We start from the raw sequence: 16953 nt of genomic DNA, 5'->3' as shown, positions 1-16953 counted from the left end.
GCTTAAAAAGGTTACATAATTGTTATCAGGTGATTTGCTATGCCTTAGAGCTGGCAGTTCCTCCACCATACACCCTTTGTACCTGGGTTGATTAGTTCGTGTCCTCTCTTCGATTTCTACACTGGGATGAAGGTTAGTTGACAAGATTTATTGTTGTAAACCAGCTTCAACATTGTATACTTTGTGAGATGCAAGCTACCTTTAGCAGAATGTTGATCTGTCTTAGCTTGCAGAGAAGGACTTATGTCATAATTGGTGATCACAAAAGGACCCCATGCTGGAAAAGTTGGTTCTTATCTGATGACTGAGTACTATTTGTGCTTGTATTTTTTTACATTTTTTATAACCAACTTTTTTTGGATATTTGAACAACATTCTCACGTACAGGAAGACATGCCCCAAATTCTCTCTTGTACATTCTAATACAGATGTACAAATAAACAGATCCATAACAATCCTCAAGTAAGTACTGATTACAGTCACACAAGTCCCACCCATCTATCCCATATCCTATGGTATTTGCCCTTACAGACCCTTGCCTGATAAACAGGTCTCTCCATTTGGGCACACCAGTCCACTCCCCTCTTCCACATTTTCACCGATGGAGGAGTCCTAGAGGACCACAGCCTAGCAATGTCTCTCTTTGCGATCAGTAGTGCCATACCCACCAGTGTTCCGATCGCTCTGGAGTTGCAGACCCTCTCCATTACCCCCAGCAGGGCCATCTTGGGGGAGGAGGCCAGTGAAAGGTCAAACAGTGTGGAGAGTTTGTTTAGGATTTGTGCCCAATACCGTTGGATAAGAGGGCAGGACTACACCACATGAAAGAAGTCCGCTGGTGAGTTTGTGCACCGGTTACAGCAAGGGTCCGGTTTGATACTGGCTCGGAAAAACATAGCCAGGGTCAGGTAGGTGCAGTGTAGGTAGTACATCTGCACCAAGCACAGCCTAGTCAAGATTGTAAGGACTCGCATCGCCATCAGTGCGTCCCACCAGTCATCGTTGACAAAGGGACCGATCTAGGATTCTCAGCGAGCCTGTAGGAGTCGAAGGGACAGTGAGGTATTTAACACAAGTGTGCAGTAGATTTGAGAAATTCCCCCCTGCTCCCAGGTTCCCCATTATCACTTTGGCCTCAAGTGGGCTAAATTCAGGTAGGAGGGTGCCATTGTTGATGTGGGTTCTCAAAGCGTGCCGGAGTTGCAGGAATTTATGAAATTGTGTCTGTGCCAGAGCATGTTTCTTGAAGTTGCTGGAAGGACATTATATGCATGTTTTGCCAGGTATCTCCTACCGTGTTTATGCCTATGCTATCCCATTTCGAGAACCCTTGTAAGATGGTAACCTCTCGTAGCCACTGTCCGCGCCATAGGTTATGTGATTCTGCCCCACTACCCCGTCAGTTTCTGGATGATCCTCCATCCATGGAAAACCTGGCTAGTGATTTTGGGGATGGTCGTAGGGATGGGGCTTCCATAAAACATATTCATAAGGCTTGGAAACCCCATTGTGGATAACTCAAGATGATAGGTTGCGTCATCCCTCCCCCCAGTTAGCCATTCATTGATGATGAGCAGGCAGCTAAATAGTACCAGAAGAGGTTGGACATGGCTAGACCTCCTTTATATGCATCGCGTTGACATGTGTCCCATGATAAACGCCACCAGTCCTCTTGCCACACAAAGGAGCGAGCCATGGTATCCATCTGTCGGAACCACTGGAAAGGAAGCCAGAGGGAAATGTTTTGGAGAATATAGAGGAATCGGGGTAGAATGAGCATTTTGTTGAGGGCAATGCAAACGATCACATTGATTGTCAGCCTCCACCAGCGCCCCAACTCTGCCTGCGCCCCAACTCCGCCTTCACTTTCCGGGTAAGAGGGGTGAGGTTAAGGGCCCATGTTAAGTTCAGTTCGAGCACCACTTTTAAGCCTACATACGTGAAGCTTAGGCGACGGATGGGGATGGTCTGCTGCCTATCAATCGCCACCCCTCTATGAACGGGTCTCTACAGATCATCTGTGCAAATGGCTCTATGGCGAGGGCAAAGAGGAGGGGACAGAAGACAACCTTGCCTTGTGCCCCTTCCAATGTGGAACACCTTGGAAAGTCTCCCGTTCACCGAGACAGGGGCAGATGGCGCCCGGTATAAGAGGGGGACCATGTGTTGAAAGGGGCCTTCCAAACCCACCCTTCTAAGGGGTTACCATCTAGGTAACCCCAATCCACCGTATCAAACGCCTTCCCGAAATCAATAAGGAGGAGGGCCAGTGGAGAGCGGAGCTCGTGCCTGTGTGCCAGGGCCACGTGCAGCCTCTGTAAGCAGTGTCTAGTGTTGTGGGTGCGGATAAAGCCACATTCATCGGGATGGATCACATGTCGTACGACTGTCTTTAGGCAGGCGGCCAGTGTGAAGATCTTAATTTCGCTATTTATATGTGATATTAGTTGATAATCTCCACATGATGTGGAGGGGGGTTGAGACTTGGGCAGCACCACTATCGTGGCCTAGTCCAAGTCGGGAGGAAAGGCCCCCTCTTCAATACCTCTGTATACCAGGCGTGCGGATAAGGCAGCAAAAGTTCTCGGAATTTTGTTTATTATTCTGCATGGTATCCGTCCGGATCCAGGATATTCGCGGGTCTCAGACTCATGATAGCCTCCCCAATTTCCTTTAGGGTTATGGGATCGTCCAGTCCCCCACTGACCGTAGCTGGAAGGGTCAGCATGTCTACCTCATTTAATAGAGGCATTTGCTACTCAACCTTGGGTCTGGGCACTGACGTGTAGAGTGCAGCATAGTACTGGGCAAACCTATTTGCTATGTCCTGCGGGGCCATACAGAGAGTGTATCCTGAGTGGTATACCTGTTCAAAACCATACCAGGCCAGAAACGAGCAGGTGGCTCCCATTAAGTGTCATCTCCTGGAGGAGTAGGACTGAGGGACAGAGGCATTGCGCCTGGGACAGAATAGCTGTTCGTGTAATTTTATCCAGGAGGCCATTGGCGTTCCACAACATTATATTAGTGGGAGCCATGTGGCATTAAGGAAAGTGGGAACCCCACACTCATTCGCGCCATGGAGGGTTTGCCCGAGGGATCTATATAGACAGGGATCTTGTGTGAATCTAGTGCTTGAGGTGTCTTAAGGCACCCTCCCGCCTGTGACATCAAGTGGTAGAAAACAATGAACAAACAAAAACATAGCAATACAATCGTGCAGCGGAATAACCGTCCCAACTTGAAGAAGCATCTGTCGCCCCACAATCCCCAGAGAAACCAGAAGGAAGTCAGGAGGGGGAAAAAAAAAAAAAGTGAGTCTGTTGGCATTGAGTGGTGGACCCCTCCCGTAGATTGGATCACATATATATACACTGCTGGTGGCCCCACGCAGTGACAGTTAGCCTCATGTCAGATAGGCAGGGTTTGGCTCAATCTCTCAGATTCCTCCAGAGGCTGCCACCCTGGCACTGCTGACTCCCGGGAGGTATGTCGCCGACCCAGGAGTGACAGAGAGAGAGGGCCCCCTCCAAGGGAACAGGAGGCCCTCCTGGACCTGCATCTCCTGCAATAGGAACCAGCCTGTCGGTCCCCTGAACGGCCCGGCTCCCCTGCAGCCCTCTTGAGTGCTCTAGCATTGGTATGCTTGGAGGGAGAAGGAACCCCCAACCCCCCTGCATCTCCCCGAAGCGGGTGCTCCTCTGTGGCCCATTCCCACATCTCCTCCGGGGTGTCAAGTAAATAAGTTTGACCAGCATGCACCACTAAGTCAAGCTGGGAACAAGAGCAAGTATTTCAGTTGCAGCACCCTTAGATTCTGCTTGACCTGTTCATAAGAGCGTCTTTTGGATTGGACCTCCCGGGAGTAGTCCGGAAATATCTATATCTTCGCAATTTGGCATTGGATTTCCAGTTGAGCTCTAGCCACACGAACGATGGCATCTCTGTCTCTATAGTTGAGGAAGCAAGCAATGATCGCCTGCAGTGGTGCACCAGGCGGGGGCCTGGCAGAGAGGGCCCTGTGTGCCCGTTCAATGGCAAACCAGGGGGTCAGTTTGTCCTGGGGCATCCACAATTTAAGCCAGTCTTTGAGAAAGACAGTGAGGCCAGGGCCTTTGGGAGACTCCGGGAAACCCCCCCCAAAAACTCTGGTTATTCTGACTCGTGCGGTTCTCAGCATTGTCAGCATGTTGTTGCAATTCGTGGGTGCGCGTTAGGAGGCAGGACACCTTCGTCTTAAGGTTGTGGACTTCATCTTCAATGCATTCTTAAGGTCTTGCCTCAGCAGGGACAGGTCAACCCTTACCTTCTCTATTTTATTCTAAATCACTGCCTGGGATGACTGTATGGCCTGGAGGATCTTATCATATCGCCGTTGCTGCTCTCTGCCCAGGCAGTGTCTCCAGACGCATCTCTCCCGGGACCCCTGGAGGGGCCGAAAACTTATCAATGCGGGCTGGGAGGACGATGGCTTCACCTGCTTAGCTCTCCCCATGGCGCAAGGAGACCAATAACAGGCACAGTAACCTGTTTGGTGGTTCTCTACAGTTCCTGCGAGGATCAGTCTCTTGGAGGATGTCTCCGGGGCAACACTGCTAGCACTCTCCAATAAGGGAGCCGTCAGTCAGCAGCGGTCTGTACTCCCGGCAAATGCCAATGGACATCAGTCACCCCCGCATGCGGACTGGGGAGCGTGTCCCATCTCTAGGGGCACTTCCGGTGGCCACCTATAGCTCTGACCTCTGATCGCCCTGGGAACTCAGTGTGCCACATGTCCATGGCCAGGCCGGCTCAGGGCCCCAGGTCTCGAACTTCCTCTCCTCTCCCGAATGAGGTGCAGACCAGGGCCCCATCCTCACACCCCCTGGTCCAGCGCCTGCCACTGGTGTCCGCCAGCTCCGTACCTTATGCGGTCACGGCCCGAGCCCAGCATCTCTCGGGCCTCCACTCCTTCTCTGGGCCCAAGGGGTATGGCAGTGGCCCCCCCCACACACTTCACCAGCCGGCACCTCCATTCACTCACCCCCCCCCCCCCCCCCGGGCACTACAGGGGGGAGCAGCACACAACAGCAAATGCAGCAATGCTGCACCAACTCCAGGAAGGGCAGGGGACACCACCTCGCACCCCGGCACCCCTCAGGGTCTCACAGTCTACACCTAGTTGCAGGGCCAGCGAGGGCTCCAGGGCACTGTCATGGCCCGGTATGCAAATTGCAGGAAGGAGCGGTCCACGCTTCGCGGCCTCCTCTGCCCATCTTCTCCACAGTCAGAGCAGTCCCACTGCAGCCACCGGGGCCCATCCTCCTACAAATGAGGCTCATTGTCCCCGATCCGGCCCCGAATCTCTCCTCGTCCCACAGGAGGGGGGCCGTGCCTCCAGCAGGCACCCCAGGATCGCACCAAGTTCCAAACGAGGCCAGGGGTCACACCCCAGCACCGGCACAATCTTCCCTCTTAGCCGGGCAGGGAGGGCCACTGCCCCCCATGGCCACCGGGGGCACCACTGCCGCATCAGCTCTCTGGGGCCCAGGCAATCCTGCCATCTCTCAAGTCCCACACGCAGCCACTATCTTGCCTGTGCCTGCCACCTGGGTTTCGCCATCTCTCTTCCCTATAGCAGCCAGGGAGATGCCCTCTCTCAGTTCGCCACCCGTCCCATGTCCGGGCAGGACCACCTGTCCCAATCTTGCAGGGACATACGCAGCATGGATGGTGGCGGATGACGGAGGGGTCCGGAGCACTCGAGTGCGACCGCCATCTTTATGGCCGAAGCCATGCTCCTTGTGCTTGTATTTTAGATTGTATTTGTGGCCCTTGCTGCCAACACAGTGATTGTCAGTTGATCTAATGAAGCTAGTTGCACATAATTGGCAAGAACTTTTCTTTTTGCCAGAGTATTTTCTTGGTTACAAATACTCTCTCGTTCCACCACCTCAAACTTGGCGAATCAAAAGTTGGCAAGTCAAAGGTTGGTGCCTTCCTGTGGACATTGATCCTATCATGGTCTTAGGTGGGATTTTGGAGAGTACGTCTTTATTGTCATGAACAAGCTCAGCTCCTCTTGTCACCCCTTCTTTAGTACCAAAGCCACTTTTGACTTGTTGAGTTTTACTTAATTGTATGAAGATAGAAAAAAACATGTTCAATTTGCCCCACTGCAGAGGCTTTGGCCCCTTGCTTTTCATGGGATTTCCTAAGCCTCTTACGTTGTTCTTTTTTCAGTTGCATGTTACCTGCGGCATGACCACTTATTTCTTCATGACTGGACAGTGAGTTATTCAGGGGGAAATTCTGATGAACCTGGTTAGTTGACTTGATTTTATCTTCAGTGCCTGCTTCTTGCACCTGACCAGAGGCAGTAATGTGTTGCTTTGAAAAGTGCTGAGTAAAAGAGATACAATTTATAGAGATCTTTAGATATTACATAATTGCAGGAGACGACTTTTTGTACAGCTGAAGAACCAGATTTCAAGTGAGGTTTTATTTCTAATAGCTCTGAGTTCAATGGATCTGGAAAACTTGTCAAGAATCGAGTTGCATGCACACAATGGAACTGGCTGTGCTGTGTCAGCTTGTGCATGCTGGATCAATGAATTTAAAGCTCAGATTCTTTTAGTCAATTGTTGTAACATAAATAGCCATGTTATTTAGGCGATCCACCTGCAGGTCTAACTTACTTAAGTGGTATGTTAGAGCATTTACTACAGACTGGAATGCACAGAGCAGGACGTCCCATGTATTACTTGTCTCACCTTCCTGCCAGGACACAGAACATTGGAGATCTGATGTAATACTGTGGAGGGAGAGATCAGGACTTGATGACAGATGCGAGTGACTTTAAGACATAATCTCTACTTGTGATGAAGGAAAATTCTCGTCACCTATTAGTTCTGAGCAAGGTGATCTGCTTAACTGGGCTTGAACACCCATGTTTTGGGCCGTCGACTGAACTGAGCCAGGGCACTTCCTCGAGCCAGGATTCACCAATATCATGCTTATTCAGGAATGAATTTGCAGAGCCTATGTCCTGGATTTTGCTGTTAGACTCGGAATTCAAGCTGAGCGTTGAACAATCCCCAGGTGAGTAAGCTTTGTTAACCGCTCCTGAATTCAACTCCAGGTCTGGAACAGAGACTGAGGATGGATCTGGCTCTCAGGCCAACTCTGAAGTAGAATCAGAGCTAAGACGCTGATTCGCCATATCAATAATTACAGGTGGGGAGCTGTGAGGCAGGGTAGTACTATAAGAAGAATCAGTAATTAATGCAGCAGTGGTGCTAGGAGGTGAGTCAACATTTATATGGTTGTCGGAAGGAGTAGGCCGCTTAACTTTATATTTCGTGCCATCCTAACACCTTTTGAAGCAGGGCATCCTTTTCCCTGAGACTGATGCGGGGATCGACGCATTGTGTTTTTCTTTTTTTCTTCACCCCTTCCTCTCTCCTCCACCACGTCCACCTTTTCTTCTCTTTTGGTCCTCCTGCCCAGAACACTCCAATTTCTGGGTAAGAAAATGCTTGACGTAGTCCAGGTATGCCTAAAGACAAGCTATCTTAAGCAGCCAAGTCAGTGACCTGTGGTTAATGACTTAAGAGTACAATGTCTTCTGCTTGGAAAAAGTAACTAGAGTGCCGACAGCAATATCAGTGAGTAAAGTACTCTAATCTGCACGCAGCAATTGAGAAAGGCCAAGTAAGTTCTGCCTAATTCAGATTTGCCAGATCAGTACCTCTCAGTAATTTCCAGACCAAAGATTTAGTCTTCAAAGAAGAGGGGGATGGGGAGCCACCGAATACTACGAGAATTTCCTGATTTGAAAGAAGACAGCCAAAAATATAACAAACGAGTCCCAGTGATCCCTTGCCTCACCTCCCTTCTCCTCTGCGCTGATAAAGTCTGGTCTGATCCGGCCAGGAGACAAAGTAAGATTTAAATATCGGAGGTCCTTTCTGCCTCCTCTGATCCGCCGGGTCCCAGGCTCAAGTGCTGTACATCAGGCTTGTGGGGTGGGGTGGGGAGGGTGAGGGGGAGCGACTGGCATTTAACAAAGCATTCCGTGATGAGGGTGAGAACGCCGCAGCCTAGCGTGTCCGTGCTCCCACACGAGTCCTCTCCTCCAAATCAACGGCTAGCCACGGAGCATGACGGGAGCTCCTACACACCTTCAGAGATCTGGATCATCAAAGTCAAGTCCAGGACATAGGCTCTGCATCCAAACAGTCATATCCCTTGTTTAGTGGAGGGATGGGGAGGGGCTCAAAAGAGGTAGTCTCCCTGTCAACTAACAACGCCATCGCTACCTCCCAGGTGGACAGTTCTTCCTCCAGTGTACGCTGTGGCCCTGCCTATATCGCTGGGAATAATACTGTGATGAGGTCCCTTACAAATACCAGCACAATAGAGCCCCTTCAGGAGATGAGACCAGCGGAACTTACAAGCTTGGCATTCATCTCAGGAATATCGAGACAAGACAGGCATTGGCACTTCCTCAGAAAACTTGCTCCTTCAAATTCTAGCGGAACTCGGGACTCTGAAAATCTCCCAAGAAGCAAATCAGAAAACGGAATCACAATTAAACTTAATATCTGGCAATATTCGGCAACTTAATTCATGCATTAAAGAAGTATAGGAACGAGTATCCGATTTGGAAGATTCACGCTCTTCCTTGGAACCATCAGTCGCTAAATGTCAAGCCGATCTTGTAGATTTACAGACCCAGCTAGACGATGCGGAGAACCGCTCACGTAGGTCTAATCTGAGATTTAGTTATCCCAGAAGGACGCGAAAATGGACGGACTGTCACAGATCTGCTGTGTGCAGATTTAATCTCCGATCTTGTTTTACAGCATGTCCTTTCAGAACCAAAGGATAAACATTTGGATCTCACTATTATGCGGGCCCATCAGGTCCCTGCAGTACAGCCATCCAACGCAAAGTATCCTCAACTTTGGCGATTTCCATATTAAGGAATGTATTTTACAGCAAGCAATCAAGAGTAAAATCCTTCAGATCCCCGGCGACTACACCTTTAAAATCTTTTTGGATATGTTAGTTGCTGCCGCACACCGGAGAAGAGAACTGAAGGGGATGATCCCTGCATTTCAAAAAGCCGGGGCTCCGGCTGGACTCGTGCAACAATCTAAACTACAAGTTTTTTTTCAGGGACACTCTAATTTGATCCACACGGTGGAAGCTGCTAAAACTCTTCTGCACTCAATTCAGAATTCTGATAGATCACAAGGGGCAGGGGGAGGTCAGGGAGGGGAAAACTTGAACTAAAATTCAAAATATGTATGAAAGAAGGAGCATGCATCAGGTACTAAGGGGGTTGAGACTTTTCTGGGAAGGGAAGATTTTGTTACGTTTAGCGTTATTATGGCACTTACTGTCCAGTTCTCTGTAGTCAATGGCATTAGGGTGCCATGTCAAGGTACCTGATTAGTGAAGAGGGGAGTCAGGGGTTGGGGGGTGGCCCCGGATCACCCAGACGGGAGGGTCCCAGATGTCGGCCACCAAAGGGGTGGGGCTAGGGTTACAAGATACTTTATTTTCAGAGTAAAATATAGGTATTTACAATGTAGAATTACTAAGTCTCTGGTGCGGATAATGTCATCTGATCCAGACCTTGGCTCACGCTTTCTGGTGGTTCCTCATCACTTAATATTTAGGCAATTCTTTGTAAAAAGGTAATGGCAAAGTGAAACTCTACATTAAAAATAGCTTCCTAGAATGTTAATGGGTTAAACAATCGCAGAAAAAAGGGCTGTTATCGTGGATAGGGTAAATGCTCTGTACCCCTCTGTTATCCTATTGCAAGAAACTCATATCCCTGTTAAAAAAAAAAGTAGCAGCCTTCCATATGTTTAAAAGCTCGGCTGATTTTATGGCTGTTGCCGCAACTCCAGCTGCTCATAGGTGTAGCGTTTTTTTTTAGCTAAGAATCTTGGAGCTCGGGTACTCGATTTTCTTGCGGACCCTGCTGGGCGATGGTGCTGGGAACATTGCCTAATTGCCAAAGAGAGATTTTTTTTTGTCAGTTTTTATGCACCCCTGATAGATGATCCAGGCCCTCATCTGTAACTCTTTCAATCCCTGCTGCAACTTTCAGGCAACATTATTATTGGTGGGGATTTAAATTTTTTTGCAGAATCCATTTTTGGATTCTACTGTTAGAGGTAAAAAAAACAAAAAAACAGCACAAACCTAAAGTCGCTAAGGCCCGTATTTATACTTTTTTTGCGCCGCATTGCGTCGTTTTTGGACGCAAAAACGGCTCAAACTTGCAAAATGCCATTGTATTTTGTAGGTTTGCGCCGTTTTGCGTCAAAAAGCGGCGCAAATGCAGCGCTAAAAAAAGTATAAATACAGGCCTAAGATCTTTAAAGACCACTTCAAAGTGTTGATGCTATGTGATCCTTGGAGAATAAGTGCTCCAAAGGAGAGAGAGTACACGTGCATTTCCAGCCGTTCAAAAGCGCTTCTCGCATGGACTTTTTTTAATACCGAAATTATTGCGCTTTAAGAATCAGTCAGTGAGCCATTCTGACTTATTTGACCATGCCACCCTAGAATTGAAAATATCTCTTCCTCCAGACCATTCTACGCCCCAACCTAGAAGGTGGGTGTTCAATCAGCAGCTTCTTCTTGAGACGGGTTGGGTACAGGTCTCCAAAGTCGAAATTAATAAATTCTCCAAAAGTAATCGGGGCCTTCTACTCCAGCCATGGTCTGGGACGCATTTAAGGCCTTTTTCAGGGGTTTAGTAATTGCCAAGGGGGCAGCAGATAAATCCTATCAAAGACGGCAGGCTAGGGCTTTGGAAGTAGCAGTATAGAGGAGTTTGGCTATCTATGTGCAGGCTCCCGCAGAAAAATAATAGAAACTCTTTCAAATTAGCTAAACAGGCTTTGTCTGAAAGTTTCCTCAAGAGGGTCAACATAGGATATCAGACTAATAGACAGAAAGGATATGAACAGAGTAATTTTACAGGTAAATTCTTGGACTGGCAAGCTCGAGATCAAATTGCTAATAATAGGATACACACATTGAGGTGTCCTATATCCGGGATTAGGTATACAGAACCCAGAGATGTGGAAAAAAAATTATGTTAGATCACTATAGGCGAGTTTATAGCGAAACCCAGGATATTGATCATGCGGCTATTAGGGATTTTTTGGTGACTTTGGACATCCCTACTCTTGTGGATGAAGATAGTGAGGCTCTACAGCAGCCATTTACAAAGTCGGAACTTCTTGAGGATGTTAAGAATCTACCCATGGGGAAGGCCTGTGGACCTGATGGCTTCTCAGCTGAATTTTACAAAAGCTTCATCGATATATTTATAGACGACTTTCTGTCTTTAATTAATGTTTTGCTGAAGGGTGAGCCGATCCCCCAACTCTTGGTATTCTGGGAATGTGGTCAGCTTTCCTAAAGAAAGAAAAAAAAAGACAAGGAAGATCCTAATGCATATCTTCCAATCACTTTGTTAAATACAGATTATAAAATCATCACCACACTTCTGGCCAACAGGCTCACTAGGGTTGTTACTAAACTGGTGCACCCTGATCAGAATAGGTTTATTGCTGGTCGGCAACTTGCATCTAACACGCATTATTTAGCTGAGGCTCTCGACTATTTTGCTTCTAATCAAATCTCTGCCCTCATTCTTTTATTAAACGTGGAAAAAACGTTTGATTTAGTCGTATGGGACACACGGTTTGAAATACTGTCCAGATATAAGGTGCACTCCCAGATCTCTGCACTAATTCAAAGGCTGTATCAAGGATCTCAGGCCAATATTATAATTAACTCGGCCTGTATTGGTCAACTTCAAGTTCAGCGCGGGACCCATCAAGGCTGTCCCCTATCTCCTATTCTTTTGCTCTCTTCATTGAACCTTTAGCGATTAAAATCAGACAACCAGATTCATCCCCCGCTGAAGTCAATGAGGAAGATCAAACTCTATGCTGATGATATTATGGTTATAGATGAAGACCGATACTCCCAGGAGGATGCTTTTAAAGTGTTCACCGAATTTCAGCAAATTGGGGGCTATAAGATTAATATGAGTAAAACCGATATTATTCTCTGGCTCTTCTTCTGTTGAACTGCTCCCGAACTAAAGCATTGTGTAAATAGGCCAAAGAGATATCTCGGGATTCATTTTTCATCCGAAATAGGAGATCTGTACGATCTCAATTATGTCCCTTTACTTTTGAAAACCCAGCCCATGCTGGCACGCTGGGGGTCCCTCCCCCTTTCTGTCCTTGGACGAATTGCACTGATTAAAATGTCTATATTACCATTATTTAATTTTTTGTTTTCGGCCATTCCCTATGTATTAACATCCTCATTTTTTAAGAAAAGAGAGTCTATGTTCGGCTCATTTATTTGGCAAAACCACAAGGCACGGGCTGCTTTAAGTACAGTATATGCTAATAGAGAAATAGGAGGTTTGGCATTACCAAATTTTAAAGATCACTATTTCGCTTTTTTTGCACATTATTTGACTCATTTTAAAGTTAATGAAATTACAGGTGGCCCTCTCTCCTACGCCTTCCTTGCCAGCAGAGCGTCCTGTTGCTAAGGGACAGCACACACCCACCAACTTTTCCTCGCTACAAGAGAGGCGCATTTCCCGCGGGACACGCTCTCTCCTACGCCTTCCTTGCCAGCAGAGCGTCCCGTTGCTAAGGGACAGGACACACCCACCAGCTTCTCCTCGCTACGAGAGGTGCGTTTCCCGCGGGACGCGCTCTCTCCTATGCCTTCCTTGCCAGCAGAGAGTCCCGTTGCTAAGGGACAGGACACACCCACCAGCTTCTCCTCGCTACAAGAGAGGCGCGTTTCCCACGGGTCGCACCCGGGCCAAGACGGGCCCGTCTTCGCCTGATCGAGGCCGGGACGGGACTAGTCCCTTTAAAGGAAGCCTTCAAGTAAGGTTTTTACTTTCTTTGCTGCCATTATTGTTTTTTTTTTAGAACTATGGGGAAAAGGAAAGCTGTTGGCCCGCCAGCACCACTGGATGATATTAAAAAAACAGAAAAAGCGACCTAGGAAATTAACTAATAAAATTGCTCAAGGTGAACCAAAATCACTTGATGAGATAGATCTACTATTTGAGGAGGTGGAGGCTATACTTAATAGCGAATTAGGTACTCACGGGATCTTGCCCCAGAGGAAGCCTTCACTCCAACCTAAAAAGATCCAGGAGTTTTTTTTAATAAGAAGAGGTAAGTTCGAACAGTTGACTCTGGGGAACTAATTGATAGTGTAGGGAAGTTACCCATTGTTAATGCCACCATTCCCTTAACTCAACAGGGTATTGTGGCTTGTAGTAGTACCTCTAATCTTTTACATACCCAGGGGATTTTGCATGTAGAGGAAATAGAATGTATACCCCTACCATTGAGCCCTAAGATAAGGTTGGCTCCTAACATACCATGCAAAAATCGCTTTGAGCTTTTGACTGAGGAAAGTGATCTGATTGAGTCCCATGACCCCTACACGGCTGATACAGCTACTGAGGTTGTCATTTCCCCTCCTATTATTGTTATGTGCTCTGAACCATCTGCTAGTGTAGTTAACTTGCCTCTAATTCTTCATAGCTGCAGTACTAACTTTATCTACTCTAACTAAATTTCTCCAGGGGAATATGGCTCAACAATTGAGATGTAAATGCCAAAAGCCAGAGGCAGTAGGCGAAGGTGCAATTTTGGCAGCCAAATTAGTTTCATCTAATATTAATGTATGCGAGGGGCCAACTTACCATGCCCAGAGAACTGGCTCTTATAGGAGGGCCGCAGAGGATAATTTATTTCCTCATATTACCCATTCTAAAAGCAAATACACTGGGGGCAACAGCATTCCCCTCGGTGGAGCTATGGCAATGGACAGTGTTGACACTGCTGGTAGTCTCCTTGCCCCATCGAATTGTCACTCTACTACGAGGCATGATCCTACTACCAATATTCCAAATAATAGGGGCAGTCCTTCTCTCATTACTAATAGGAAGCCTGTCAACCCTCCGACTAAGGATCGAGCTTGCATTATTTCTTTTCAAGGAATTAATAGTGCTTTAGATGTGCCTTCAAATAGTATTGGTCCTAGGCATAGAGCCAATACTCTTTTTTTCAACTAATGTTCCAAAGTTGTCATCCAGGTCTGTTGAGGATAAAGAGTCTAGGCTTAATAAGGTTATTCACTGGCTACGCCATCGACAGGAATACCTCTCAGTTATACGATCGGACATCCTAAAAACTGAAAGATGGAGCCCCTCTGGGTCAAATGTCGATGTAATTTCGATTGTGTTCTTGGACAAATTTTTGGCAGACCAACTCATCGACCTTGTTGCACGTAAGTGTCAGTACAAGGGGCTAAAAGGAGGAGGCATTATATTAGTTTCTAATCTAACTGATACAAAACAGGTTCCTGTGTCTGGTTCCACTGCCCATGTTAATAGGAGAGGCTCTAGGGAAGAAGGCGAATTTATGCACCATGGTCCTGTAAGACTGTTTTCCGCCCAGAAAGCTCTTAATAAGGACATTTTAGAGGAATCTACAATAGGTAATTTTGACAAGACCATCGCTAATGAGTCGAACTATAAGGATGCTCCACCCAAGCCCTATGAGATTGTAATGGACACTAATGGTTTATCCATCATGAATTGGAATCTTGCTGGCCTTGCTAGGAAACTGGATGACATGGATTGGGTTGCTTACATAAAGTCTCAAGATGTGTGACTTTTCCAAGAAACCTGGGTTGAGGGCCAAATTAGTATGGATGGGTTTCTTTCTTTTAATATCCCTGCACAGCCATCAGAGAAAGCACCCAGTCGCGCAAAAGGGGGACTTTTAATTCTCTTAAATTTAAAACTCCAATGTGATCATAAGGTTTTAAAATTTGATTGTCCTGACTTGATGGGTTTACAAATTTCTTTTCAACAGAATTTTAACATAACTCTTATTAATGTTTACACCCGATCTGTTTCACGTGGTTCAGAATCACACATTTTAACTTTGCTTTCTGACTTTTTAGACACTATACAAACTAATTCCTATCTAATTATTGCTGGGGATGTAAATTGTACTTTCGAACCCTCTGCGTTTCTTAGTGATTTAACTGTGGAAGAGGACAAATTATGGGGGGATTGCACAATTGGATGGTGATAGCCATTGTCCACGCTCTCGTGTTGCAGCACAGCTTGCTACATTATGTTTAAAGTTTGGCCTAAGGGTTTGTAATGGTCGAACTCCTTCTGATCTAAACCTTGCACCTACATTTCAACGAGGTTCCTTGACCAGTGTTATTGACTATTTTTTGGTGGATGCGCGTCTTTGGCCATTGTTGCTAGATATGAGGGTAGATTCAAGGTGCGAGAGCGATCATTTCCCCCTGTTGCTTACCCTTTCAGGGAATATCTTGGGTAGAACCTCGAACACACAACCAACAATGGTCCCTCCCCTTATCTTGAACAATGCTTATACAAAGGTGAGGTGGCCCAAAGTTATGTCGCACCCCTATTTGCTACGTGAGATTTACCAAGTGTTTTTAGATAATTTGTCAGCTTATGAAGATCTTGATTGAGGCCATCCCACTTCTTGGTATTCACGAAGATATGATGGGCAAATTTCAAAGTATTTTTTACAAAAAGGTGGCCACGGCAAGCCGGCGACGCGGGGTTTCGACTAACATTAGATGGTTTAATGATTTGTGTATGAGGGCTAAGTCCGGCCTAAAAAAGGCTATTAAGGCAGGGACCCCGGGGGTGATTAAACAAGCAAGATGTACGTATAAAAAGACAATTTTACAATCAAAGAAATCCTGGGAAGATTCTATTTGGCAGGAGTTGTTGGATGCTACAAAAGCAAATAATACGCTTTTCTGGGAATTGCTGACTAAGCATGAGAGAGGGGGTAGGTCAAATCTAAGGAACCATATTCAACCCGGAAGCTGGGTGGAGCACTTTACTCTTCTTTATAAGGGAACTACCTCCACTGGGGTTTCTGATTGTGATAACGTGGGATTAGACCCCCTTATCTTATTAAATGCTAACCTTGCCATTTCTTCACCTGATGGGAGTCTATATGACCCTGAGAGTCATATTTGTTTCTCCTTAGAAGAAACTGCAGATGCTATCAACTCCTTGAAGTCAGGTAAAGCCCCAGGTCCCGATAAAATCCCAGGCGATCTTTATAAATCAGAGCTATCCATATGGACCTGGTATACCAACCTTTTGTCAAATAAAATCACAAAAGGAGGACAGATTCCTGAGACGTGGAAGGGAGAAGAAATTATCCCCATCTATAAAAAGGGTAATACAAACCTCCCAACCAACTACAGACCGGTCAGTTTAATTGACAATTTGCAAAAAATCTTTGCCAAACAGCTGCTAGTTAGATTATCGAGCTGGGTTACGGAACAGCAGATTCTTTCACCGCTTCAGGCACGGTTCCGGCCTAGAATTAGTACGGTTGACCAGGCCTTTAGGCTGGCCGTGCTACACTGGTAATGTGTAGTTTTGGCAAAGCAAACTTTATATGTTGCTTTTGTTGATTTGCGTTCTGCTTTTGATTTGGTCCCAAGAGAAAAGCTTTGGGGAGTGTTATACAAAATAGGGACACCACCCAATATTATTCATCTATTGAAACGCATGCATGAAGGCACATATGCGCAAGTAAGATGGGGCAATCAAGGTGAATTGACTAACAAATTTCCCATTAAAAGAGGTGTACGTCAGGGCTGCGTGCTTGCTCCACTTCTGTTTTCTCTGTTCATTAATGAGGTGGTCCAAGAACTAATGGCATGTCAGAATGATGCTCCTACTCTAGTCAATCAGAAAATCCCTATTCTCCTTTTTGTGGATGATTCCCTATTGATTTCGAAAACCCCTATGGGTTTACAAATTCTTGTGGACAGATTTAACTCAATTCGTTGGAATTCTGGTCTAGA

This window comes from Pleurodeles waltl, chromosome 10, assembly GCF_031143425.1.
Source record: "Pleurodeles waltl isolate 20211129_DDA chromosome 10, aPleWal1.hap1.20221129, whole genome shotgun sequence".
NCBI lineage: Eukaryota > Metazoa > Chordata > Amphibia > Caudata > Salamandridae > Pleurodeles > Pleurodeles waltl.
This window is presented reverse-complemented; position numbering follows the sequence as displayed.